Source organism: Triticum urartu, chromosome 7A (assembly GCF_056163025.1).
Source record: "Triticum urartu cultivar PI428250 chromosome 7A, HENAU_Tu73, whole genome shotgun sequence".
NCBI lineage: Eukaryota > Viridiplantae > Streptophyta > Magnoliopsida > Poales > Poaceae > Triticum > Triticum urartu.
In genome coordinates, this window is record NC_141879.1 from 348,846,818 (window position 1) to 348,857,852 (window position 11,035).

An 11,035-nucleotide genomic window follows, 5' to 3' on the forward strand; every position below is an offset into this window, starting at 1 on the left:
TTGACCAAGGCCTTAGGAGCTTCTTCAAATGCATCAATCTCCTCTTGAAGCTTGTCCTTCCATTTTTGCTTGTGGTCTTTTGGTGGAAGAACGTCTTGAGCTTGTGTCCCTTGGAAAGAAGTAGGATCATAATTATCTTGTTGAGGAACAAACTTTGTCTTGGGGTATTGATCTTCTTCTCACTCAACTCCATTGGCATTGAACTTCCGTTCAAAACCAATACCTTGATTCTTCTGCTGCCTTCCTTGCTTGAGTACAATTTCCTCAAATTGCTTACTCCCGGCAAGGCTCTTGTAAACACCTTTCTCTATAATTCCCTTCAATAAGCTATTTTCTTGAGAAAGTGTAACTTCTCTAAGAGAATTATTAGTGGAATCAAGAGAACTACTAGAAGCAACAACATTGGATTTAACATGATTATTGTTACTACTAGAAGAAGAATGTTTCTTACTCTTGTTGCTAGATTTAACTTGTGGCATGTAAGTAGACAAGGGTAAACGCTTGTCAATGTAAGAAGAACTTTTCTTGTGAAGGTCATCATTGACTGCTTTTAAGAACCCATGCTCTTGCTCAAGGTAGAGCTTTTTCAAAATGTAACTTCTCACGAGTCTTTAAAAGCTCTCGATGATTTTCCAAGGTAGTTTCATGAGCTAACTTAAGAGTGTTGAGCTCTTCAGTTAGACGCTCGATCTCCTTCTTATCATCATCATTTGTTTTATCTTGATTAGCACGATTAATAGCATGTTCATCATAGTTTTCATCACTAGAGTTGTCAACAAGTAAATCATCATCACCTAGCAAATCATCTTCATCACTATTGAAATCAACATACTTGGGGTGTGATACCTTTGGGCCTTTAGCCATGAAGCATCTTCCAATTCCTTCATTTGGTGAGTCAAATATGTCATAGGAGTTGGTTGACACAAGTGCTAGACCGGCAACACCTTCATCTTGAGGATATTCAGAGTCGGGGTGATAACTTCTCTTGGAGCGATTGTCGGAGTCGGAGCCGGATACCCATTCACCAACATGAGCTTGATATCTTCATTTTGTGTAGCTCCTTGATGTCTTGTCCTTCCTTTCCAAATCCTCGCTATTCCGTGATGCTCTTCGTTCATAATGATCATCTCTACTCCTTCTCTCTCTTGGTGGTGATTCTTCTTTTCTACCTCTCCTCTTGGGTGAATATTCTCTTCTTTTGTAGGGGGGGGTACACTCATTGGAGTAGTGTCTGGGTCTTCCACAATTGTAGCAATTTCATTCACGACTCAAAGATCTTTTGTCATTTTAGGACCTTAACTTGGAACTTCTTTCTTTGCTTCTACTCTTGTAGAACTTGTTGAAGTTCTTCACCATTAGGCTCAATTCTTCATTGAAGGCTTGTTTCTCACTTGATGATGTAGGAGCATCACATGAGGCTTTGTAAGCACCACTTGACTTGTTGTGAAGCTCTTCCTTATCCTTGAGTAACATATCATGAGCAACAATTCTTCCAATGACTTCCGTTGGCTTGAGGTCTTTGTAGATGGGAATCATTCGGATTAATGTGCACATGGTATCATATTTTCCATCCAAGGCTCTTAGGATCTTCTTGATAATGAATCTATCGGTCATCTCTTCACTTCCTAAGCCGACAATCTCATTTGTGATGAGAGCAAGCCTAGAGTACATTTCGGCGACACCTTCACCATCCTTCATTTTGAACTTGTCAAGTTGACTTCGAAGCACATCCAATTTGGATTCCTTGACGGAGTCGGTACCCTCATGCATATCAATCAAAGTATCCCAAATTTCCATTGAATTCTCAAGACGGCTGATTTTGTTGAATTCTTCGGGGCACAATCCGTTGAACAGGATATCGCAAGATTGAGCATTGTATTGCAACATCTTCAAGTCTTCCGCACTAGCTTCACGGTTCGGTTCTCTCCCATCAAATAATTCACCTTGCAAGCCAATGCACACAATAGCCCAAACGGCGGGGTTATGTCCAAGAATATGCATTTTCATCTTGTGCTTCCAACTAGCAAAATTAGTACCATCAATGTAAGGACCTCTACGGTGGTAATTTCCCTCGCTAGACGCCATACTATCCTAGGTTGTGAAACCAAGGGTACGATCACCGAAAGCTATAGAAATCAAGGCTAATGGAGACCAAAGCTCTGATACAACTTGTAGGATTGAAAGTATGTCTAGAGGGGGGTGATTAGACTACTTGACCAAATAAAAATCTAGCCTTTTCCCAATTTTAAGTCTTGGCAGATTTTAGCACTTAGCACAAGTCAAGCAATCAACCTACACATGCAAGTCTAAGAGTATAGCAGCGGAATATAAAGCATTTGCATAAGAAGGTAAAGGGAGGAGTTTGGAGGGAGCAAACACAGTGTAGACACGGAGATTTTTGGCATGGTTTCGATAGGTTGTGCTATCGTACATCCACGTTGATGGAGACTTCAACCAACGAAGGGTAACAGTTGCATGAGTCCACGGAGGGCTCTACCCATGAAGGGTCCACGGAGGGCTCTTCACAAAGTAGGCGATCTCCTTGCCCGTACAAACTCCTTGGTTCAACTCCACAATCTTGTCGGAGGCTCCCAAGTGACACCTAACTAATATAGGAGACACCACTCTCCAAAAGGTAATAGATGGTGTGTTGATGATGAACTCCTTGCTCTTGTGCTTCAAATGATAGTCTCCCCAACACTGAACTCTCTCAAACAGATTTGGATTTCTTGGAAAGATGATTTGAGTGGAAAGCAACTTGGGGAAGGCTAGAGATCAAGATTCATATGGTTGGAATGGAATATCTTGGTATCAACACATGAATAGGTGGTTCTCTCTCAGAAAATGAATTCTGAAGTGTAGGCATGTTCTGATAGCTCTCCTTTCTAACGAAGGAAGGGTGGAGGGGTATATATAGCCTCCACACAGAATCTAACCGTTACACGCAATTCACCAAACTCGATGGGACCGAATCAGAAAACTCGGTCAGACCGATTCAGTTCAAAATGTGAACATTAAAATTTTTGGTGGGACCGATTTCGTTAGTGTTAGGGCATAACGTAATCTCGGTGAGACCGATTACACAAACTCAGTGGGACCGATTTTGGTAATAAGCTAACCAGAGAGTTGGTCAGGCAAACTCGGTGGGACCGATTCACTCATTTTGGTGAGCCCGAAACGTTACGAAATGGAAACAGAGAGTTTGCATTGTGAACTCGGTAGGACCGATCGCTCATCTCGGCTGGACCAAAACTTTATGAAGGGAAATAGAGAGTTTGCAATCGCATCTCGGTGAGACCGAGATCCCTATCGGTGAGACCAAAATGACTAGGGTTTCTGGCAGTGGCTATGTAAAGTGAACTCGGTGTCGTCAGATAGAACATTTCGGTGGGGCCGAGTTTGACTTTTGGTTTGGGACATATGTGGATATGAGAAAGTGGATTAGGGCTTTTGGAGCATATCACAAAGCATTTTTAGCAAGTAAGTCATTAAGAAACACCTCATCCCCTTTTAATAGTATTGGCTTTTCCTATGTACTCAATGTGATCTTGGATCACTAAAATGAAGATGTAGAGTCTTGAGCTTGAGGAAATGTATGTCCTTAGCATTGATGGGTCCACATTCCTAATCCATGCCATGCCAATCATTAAACTTTCTGAAATGATCATCTTGAAATAGTATTAGTTCAATGAGCTATATGTTGTTAGTAATTACCAAAACCACCCAGGGATAGTTGCACTTTCACTATCTGATGTTCAGTTAACAGTTTGGTCCTCTAAAATGTAATGTTCACTTAACACTTTGGTCCAACAATTGGTACATTTCATAGTACTGTTCTCAAGCATTCTTTTGTTTTGTTAACTTTCTTATCTTCTAGTACATGTTTCTATTATACAATGTTGTGCTCAGTTAACTATTTTGGTTCATTTGGTCTACTATCCATTTAACTATTTGGTTCAGTTCTGCAATTTGATTTTCATTTGTTGTGGGTACAATTTTGTATTGCTATGCATGTGACACCAATCGAATTTGGCTGTACTCAATACATATTCTACTGATAGTATAGCAACTCTCACTTGACCTGATCAAGATCTTCCTTATGTGTGTTGCAGGGAAACAATGGGAGACGCTGCAGTTTACCATCGAGGTTTGTTCAAGCAGGGTCCTTTGGCTAATAGCACATTACTGTGCAGTTGCAGGAATCATTCTAATATTTATTTTTCTTACAATTTGGTCCTGCACATGTAGGTCCTGCTGTCAGAGGCTTAGGCCCATTGTTCGACCCATTTTGTAATTGGGGAAATGAGATGTCCATGAATATTAGTCAAGTCAGGAAACTCAGAAAGATTGTTAGGACGAACAAACTTGCGACGGATAACAACAAGATCTTTGTTTGCACAATGAAGAAGACATCATTCAACTATAGAATGGTACCAACTCATTTACCTTGTTTTTACCCCTTGCGCCATTTCAAAATTTACAACAGCGATTTATGCATAGCTTTATTTTCAGTACTTTGTAAAGCAGTTCACCGATGATTACCTCTCAAACCACCTGCATGGTCAAGAGGTGAGGAAGGTATTCATTCAACACCCATGGTACAATATTGAAGTCTTGCTGAAGAGGACGAAGGTTGGGCAGGCAATTATCCATAGCCGCTGGCCTACAGTTGCAAAGACAATCAACATCATTGAAGGCTCAATATTTGCCTTCTTCTTCTGCAGTTTCCCAGATGAGATTCATCTTTCTATTTACCGTTTATGGTGCTACTTTCCAAAGGTTTTTGTGCTGCATGTGGAACTTGGTGTTGTTGTGTAATGGAGTAACTAAGTGTTGAAGCTATCTGATATAATTCGATTATGAAATCCTGGTTTCTTTTATAAGGATATGAAATATTTGGCATGTTTTATAAGAAATATTAGTTTGATTAGTACATGGATTATCAATAATAGGCTAATTACCCTGCTTATTGGGGTTTTCTATTGCAGATGGTTACTCAGACAGCACCGTGGGCGATGAACTCAAACAACCCGCACGGTTTCTAGAAAGTAGGCGTGTTTGATCAACTAACAATCACACATGGCTTCCAGCAGCGAACTGTTTACGTTAGGCCACCTTGCACAAACATTTCCACACAAAGAAGTATGTGTGATATACATACCTACGGAAATGTTTTTCTAAGATTCACCATGTGGGATGTGCATACCTACGGAAATGATTTTCTGGGATTCACCGTGTGGTATGTACATACCTACGGAAATGATTTTCTGGGATGCACCGTGTGGGATGTACATACCTACGGAAATGTTTTTCTCGGATTACCAAGTGGGATGTACATACCTACGAAAATGATTGGGTTTCGATGGCTCGCTCGATCGCACACGGCCCTAGCCTTTGTCCTAGGAGGGCCTATCCCTGATGATTTTGGGTCGTGTGGGAAGGACCCCCATATCGCCCACACTCACTTGGCGACGGTTCCAAATGCCGTCACAAAAAAGGGTTGAAAACCGTTTGTACAACACGTCATTGTACCAGTCTCTGGTGAGATAGTTTTGCCTCCGTGAGACCCGGCAGGCCCTGCCGGGGTGCCTTGGTTTTCTGCTTCTGGGTGTGGCCTCGCCCCTTGCCGGGATCACCTGCCCGGCAAGGGAGCCTTTTCTCTTGACAATATCCTGCTTCCTTGGCTTGATCTTGGTCCCTCTGATCTGCATGTTGGTCCTTCAAATTGTCGGCGTCCTGGGAATGGGGGTACCCAGACTTGCCTGCCTACGGCCAAGGGTGTTGCTCCACTAGCGGCCTTGTACTGCCCATCTTCGTCAACCAACACTCAAGACCCTGACGAGGGGCCAAGCCTCGCGAGGCAGACGACTCAAGACCTCCTCAGGGGCAGCCTCACTAAGCTGTCTCGCAAGGAGTAGAGAGATCAAGGCCTGGGGGAACCTCGTGAGGTTTCCGTGACGTGAGCCATGACGACCAAGGCCAGGCGGGCGCTAGCGGGCGCAGAGTGCCAGTTTCCTCTTTTCTTAAGAGGTAGGCACATGCGAGGAGTCCCGAGGCGTCAGGAAAAGGTTTCCATATCGGTGCAACGAGACAAAGACCAGCAGGACGGCAAGACGGAGGTCATCACGGAGCCCAAGACAGCGTCACCACCAGAGCCTTTGGCAGGCGAAGACCACCTTTTTTCAGGATAACTTGTACTAGCTGTCCCCCTTCAAATTGGACATTGTGGGATCCCTTCCTACCTAATATTTGGGAAGAGAACCCGGGCCTATATAAATAGGACTTAGCCACCAACGTAGCGGGCATCTCGAGAGAGGAGATTAAGACCATCCCCAACCACACAAGGTCATCGAGCTAAAGAACACCTCTCCTCAGGAGGTTGTTCTTTCCCTTGTACTTTTTCATCCCCAGCCTACAAGGCAATCCACCACACCACATTGGAGTAGGGTATTACACCGCAACGGTGGCACGAACTAGTATAAACTCTTGTATCTCTTATTCCTCAGGTTTGGCGAGCTAGGCTTTGAGATCATAGCGAGAGTGTTAGCTAGGGGAAGAGAGATCTTCGGGCGCACCCTAGTGTTCGAACCTCAAGGGTTTGCCGGAACCTGTAATCCTACATTTGGTGTGCCAGGTAGGGATGAGCCGAGGTTTTCTTCCCCATCGATTGACCTGTTGTTGCCCCGCGTCTCCGATGTCTGATGATGCAAGCACCCAGGCCAACACCTGGGCGGCCAGGCCCGCTCGCGCGCCTCCATCCGCTCCAGAAGACCTCAACTCTACACTGCAAACAGCTCGCGTGCCGCCCAACCACCCGCGGACGCGGGCAGCATGGATCAACGTACGCCGCCCTCACGCCGCGGCGTGCGCGGGCCACCGCAAGATCCGCAAGCTACGCAGCAGCGACGGCGCCACACACCTGACGGGAATAGGAGAACATGCGAGCCGTGCTCGTGGTGGCGCGGGAGCTGCTGCGGTGCCTGCTGATGGAGAGCGGTCGCGACGCATTGCTGGAACACGTCACCGAGCTGTTGGATGCTACAGCCAGGGGTACGCCATCTTTCTGCTCCCTACTTACATCTCAAGTTGTGGCCAGGTCACACGACGGTCCTTGTTGCGCCCGCGTACTCCCATGTGCACCAGGAGGGCTCGCCAGCGTTAGCATGACTGGCGGTGCCTGCTGATGGAGAGCAGTCGCGACGCGTTGCTAGAACGCGTCGCCGAGCTGTTGGATGCTGCAGCCAGGGGTACGCCGCCTTTCTGCTCCCTACTTACATCTCAAGTTGTGGCCAGGTCACACGACGGGCCTCGTTCCGCCCGCGTACTCCCAGGTGCACTAGGAGGGCTCGCCGGCGTTAGCCCGACTGGCGGTGCCGTACATCCGGCTGCGCCCTTGCCTCCCCCGCGTGGCGTAGGTGCATGCGTTGCTCCTCACGGTCCCAATCGAGCGCCACCCCACAGCCACTAGGGAGGCGCACCGGGCTCGGCGGCGTGGGGCACTGGGTGCCTCGGCGGAGGTTCGGAGAGGCAGCTCAGGAAGCCTATGTGCCCCGCATGGTGGATCAAGAGTACACGCCAGAGGACGACCCCTGCATGTTCCACGAGCCGGCTGGGAAGAAGAGATGCTGGAAACCGAGGCCTTCTATGAGCCACCCAGTAGCCTCGGCTACCCCACCGATGACAACCACCGTAGGGTACCACTGATATCTTAGGAGCAGGCTTATGCTAACCATGGGTCGCAGGTGGACTAGGCCGCAGCGGTGGACGGCGACCCGGCGCTGCAGCCCCACTCCCGTCAGGGGCGGCGCACTGGGGGTTGCATGGAAGGGGTCCGGAGCAAGGCCCTCCCTCATGTCACGCGGGGCAAGGCGTCACCCAGAGGTAGGTCCACTGCCGGGAGGCGCCGGCGAGCCCTCCCCCTAGCAGAGGGCCAGAGGCCGCCGAGGGCGCCGCTAGCATCCCCTTTGCCCCTTGGCTTCGTCCTGGTTTCCGGACGCCCCAACGGTGGTCAAGGGTGGCGCAAGGCGGGGCCCTTGTCTGGTGATGTGAAGCAAGGCTCACGCCTGTAAAGGTCTCCGCCCGTGACACTCCCACGTAAAAATGAGTGGGGCTGTACACACCCCGGAGTCTCCGGAGAGCCGCCCTCGGGCCTCGGGGGCTCGCTCCCACGTCCTAGTGGAAGCACCATGCTCAGCGCTGTCCGTCGACACTGTCCCCTAATGACTATGCTCACAGCCAGCAAAAGCACTAGGCTCGGCGCTAGTGAGAAGACAAGAAGACTAGCTAAGTGCCAGACGAGGCCATTTGCTTTCAACCCCTTTTTCTGTAGCTCGATTTGCCGCTTTTTGGATTTGAACTCGCCGTCGTATTTTCATTGGAAAAGCATGGGGGCACCTTTTCTCGCTCGTGTTGATTTCCTGAGTTTTCTGCCTCCGTGCCTTGTTTCAAGGCTGGCGCCTACTACCCCTTCCTCACGAGCACCTCATGAGCGGGACTGGGCGTGGTATCCGCGCGCTTCTCATCGTGACCCAACGCCCATCTCTCGCAAGGCCCTCTCGGGCGGACCAGCGGGCTCCGCAGAAGCCCGAAATCTCGCAATCCTGCGGAGGACTCCCCTCGGGAGAACCACACATCGACAACTACAAGGCCAGTCTGGGGCCCGCCTAGACTGAGGTAAGTTGCTGTGGCAAGCTCGTGGAGGAACTTGAGAACTCACTAAAGCACGCCTTAAGTCTGGCTCAAGGAATAAAACAATGGTCTGATTACATGAGGGGCTCCCCTCCCCAAAATGCACTCACATCTTCGGGGGCCATGCCCAAGCTCTTTGCGTGCAGGTTCAAAACAAGGAGCGCGTCCTCAATCAGACATGTCGATCGCAGCATCTTCCGAGTCGCTCCCGGACATGCTACCGGCGTCGTCGCCAGCGTCGTCTTCACCATCATCGACCACGTCGCCTTCATCCGCCACGACCACCATAGCGTCATCGTCATAAGCGAAAGTGTAACGCCCTCGATGTGGCTATTGCTCCCACATGTTGAGGCACGACTTAGAGGCATAACCGCATTGAAAGCAGTGTCGCAAGTTAGGCAATCATCACAACATTCCATGTAATATAGATAAAAAAGGGGAAGGTACATAGTTGGCTTACACTCGCCACGTCACACAAAGTACATAAATAGCATTACAACATTCAAACACTCATGGCCCGACTACAGCGCCAAAATAAAAGATAACTCAACATGCGACACTGTCCCGATCACCCCCAACTGGGCACCTTGGTTGCCTTGGTTCGCTTGATTGCGCTCTTGAAGAATTTGCATGATCAACTGTGTGTTTGCATTGGTTGCGGCCATCACAGCTTGCCATGCCTTCGGAGGAGGTGGAGGTGGAGGCAGATCTTGATTATGATTCTTATTGGTGCTCTTAGCGGGAGACATCTTGAAGAGGTTGACCACCGTTAGCACATTGATAGATAAAATGAAGCTGAATCCAACGGAATGAAAATTGCAACATATAGTCTTCACATCCTAACAAAATGAACGAATGCATTCCTCTTGAAATTGTCACATATCCATAAATTGAGAAGCCACTTAGAATTTAGGTAGAGAAATAAATCGACAAGGTACGGATCAAGAACGAATACTCGGTAAGAAATCCCAATCTCAAACCAAATATCCGTGGAAGAAGAACTAGAGCTACTTGAATTCCCACCTATGAAACTCCTGAACCTTTCCGGTTATGCAATCAGGTGTTGGGGATACGGGGGAAGCATAATATCTGACCCAAATCTAACAATTCCTACATCCAGCTGTATCCATCCTTCAACACATAACCGAGAAAAACTTTGGAAACCATCTACCTCAACCTTTGAAAAGCATCCGTTATACAAGTTATGGCGATACTCCCGAACTCCCGTCCCAGTACTAGGTGGCGTCGAGGTTATCTCACCAACGAACTGCATAAAAGAGATTTTCAATGTTGGCGAACTAAACTCAGGTATTCCAGAACTGCAACGATAAAATTATGATGACAACACCTCGGAGCTCAACTCCCCGGGACACTGCCACAAAACCCCTGACAGGAGGCACCAAGACAATGTTCTCGTCACAAAACCATCGGAACGATTCCAAGATACCCGCGTGATCCTAAATTTTTTTAGTGAAATTTGAGAAGAGAAGAGTCAAAACTCCATGTCAGGATGCCTTACCAGAGCGATGATGAGACTGGGAAGTAAAAAGAATTCCTAAACTCTCCGATATATAATTCCTAAATGACTCAAAACATTTTTTTAGACTCAACAACGGCTGCTAAAAACGATCAAGCAATGGGGGCTCCTAAGGTCGGGGAAGGCTCTGATACCTACTTGTAACGCCCTCGATGCGGCTATAGCTCCCACGTGTCGAGGCACGACTTAGAGGCATAACCGCATTGAAAGTAGTGTCGCAAGTTAGGCAATCATCACAACATTCCATGTAATATAGATAAAAAAAGGGGAAGGTACATAGTTGGCTTACACTCTCCACGTCACACAAAGTACATAAATAGCATTACAACATTCAAACACTCATGGCCCGACTACGGCGCCAAAATAAAAGATAACCCAACATGTGACACGGTCCCGATCACACCAAACTGGGCACCACTACTGATCATCAGGGAAAGACACGTAGTATCATTGAGAGTCCTCGTCGAACTCCCACTTGAGCTCAAGCACGTCATCTGGAGCGGAAACATCAGGCCATGCATCTGGTTTGGAAGTAATCTGTGAGCCACAGGGACTCAGCAATCTCGCACCCTCGCGATCAAAACTATTTAAGCTTAAAGGTAAGGCAAGGTAATTATGTGGAGCTGCAGCAAGCGACTAGCATATATGGTGGCTATCCTGTTCGCAAAAGAGAGCGAGAAGAGAGGGCAAAGCGCGAACAAGAAACTAGAGAACAACCTGCGCAAGCATTACTCCAACACCGTGTTCACTTCCCGGACTCCGCCGAGAAGAGACCATCACGGCAACTCACACAGTTGATTCATTTTAATT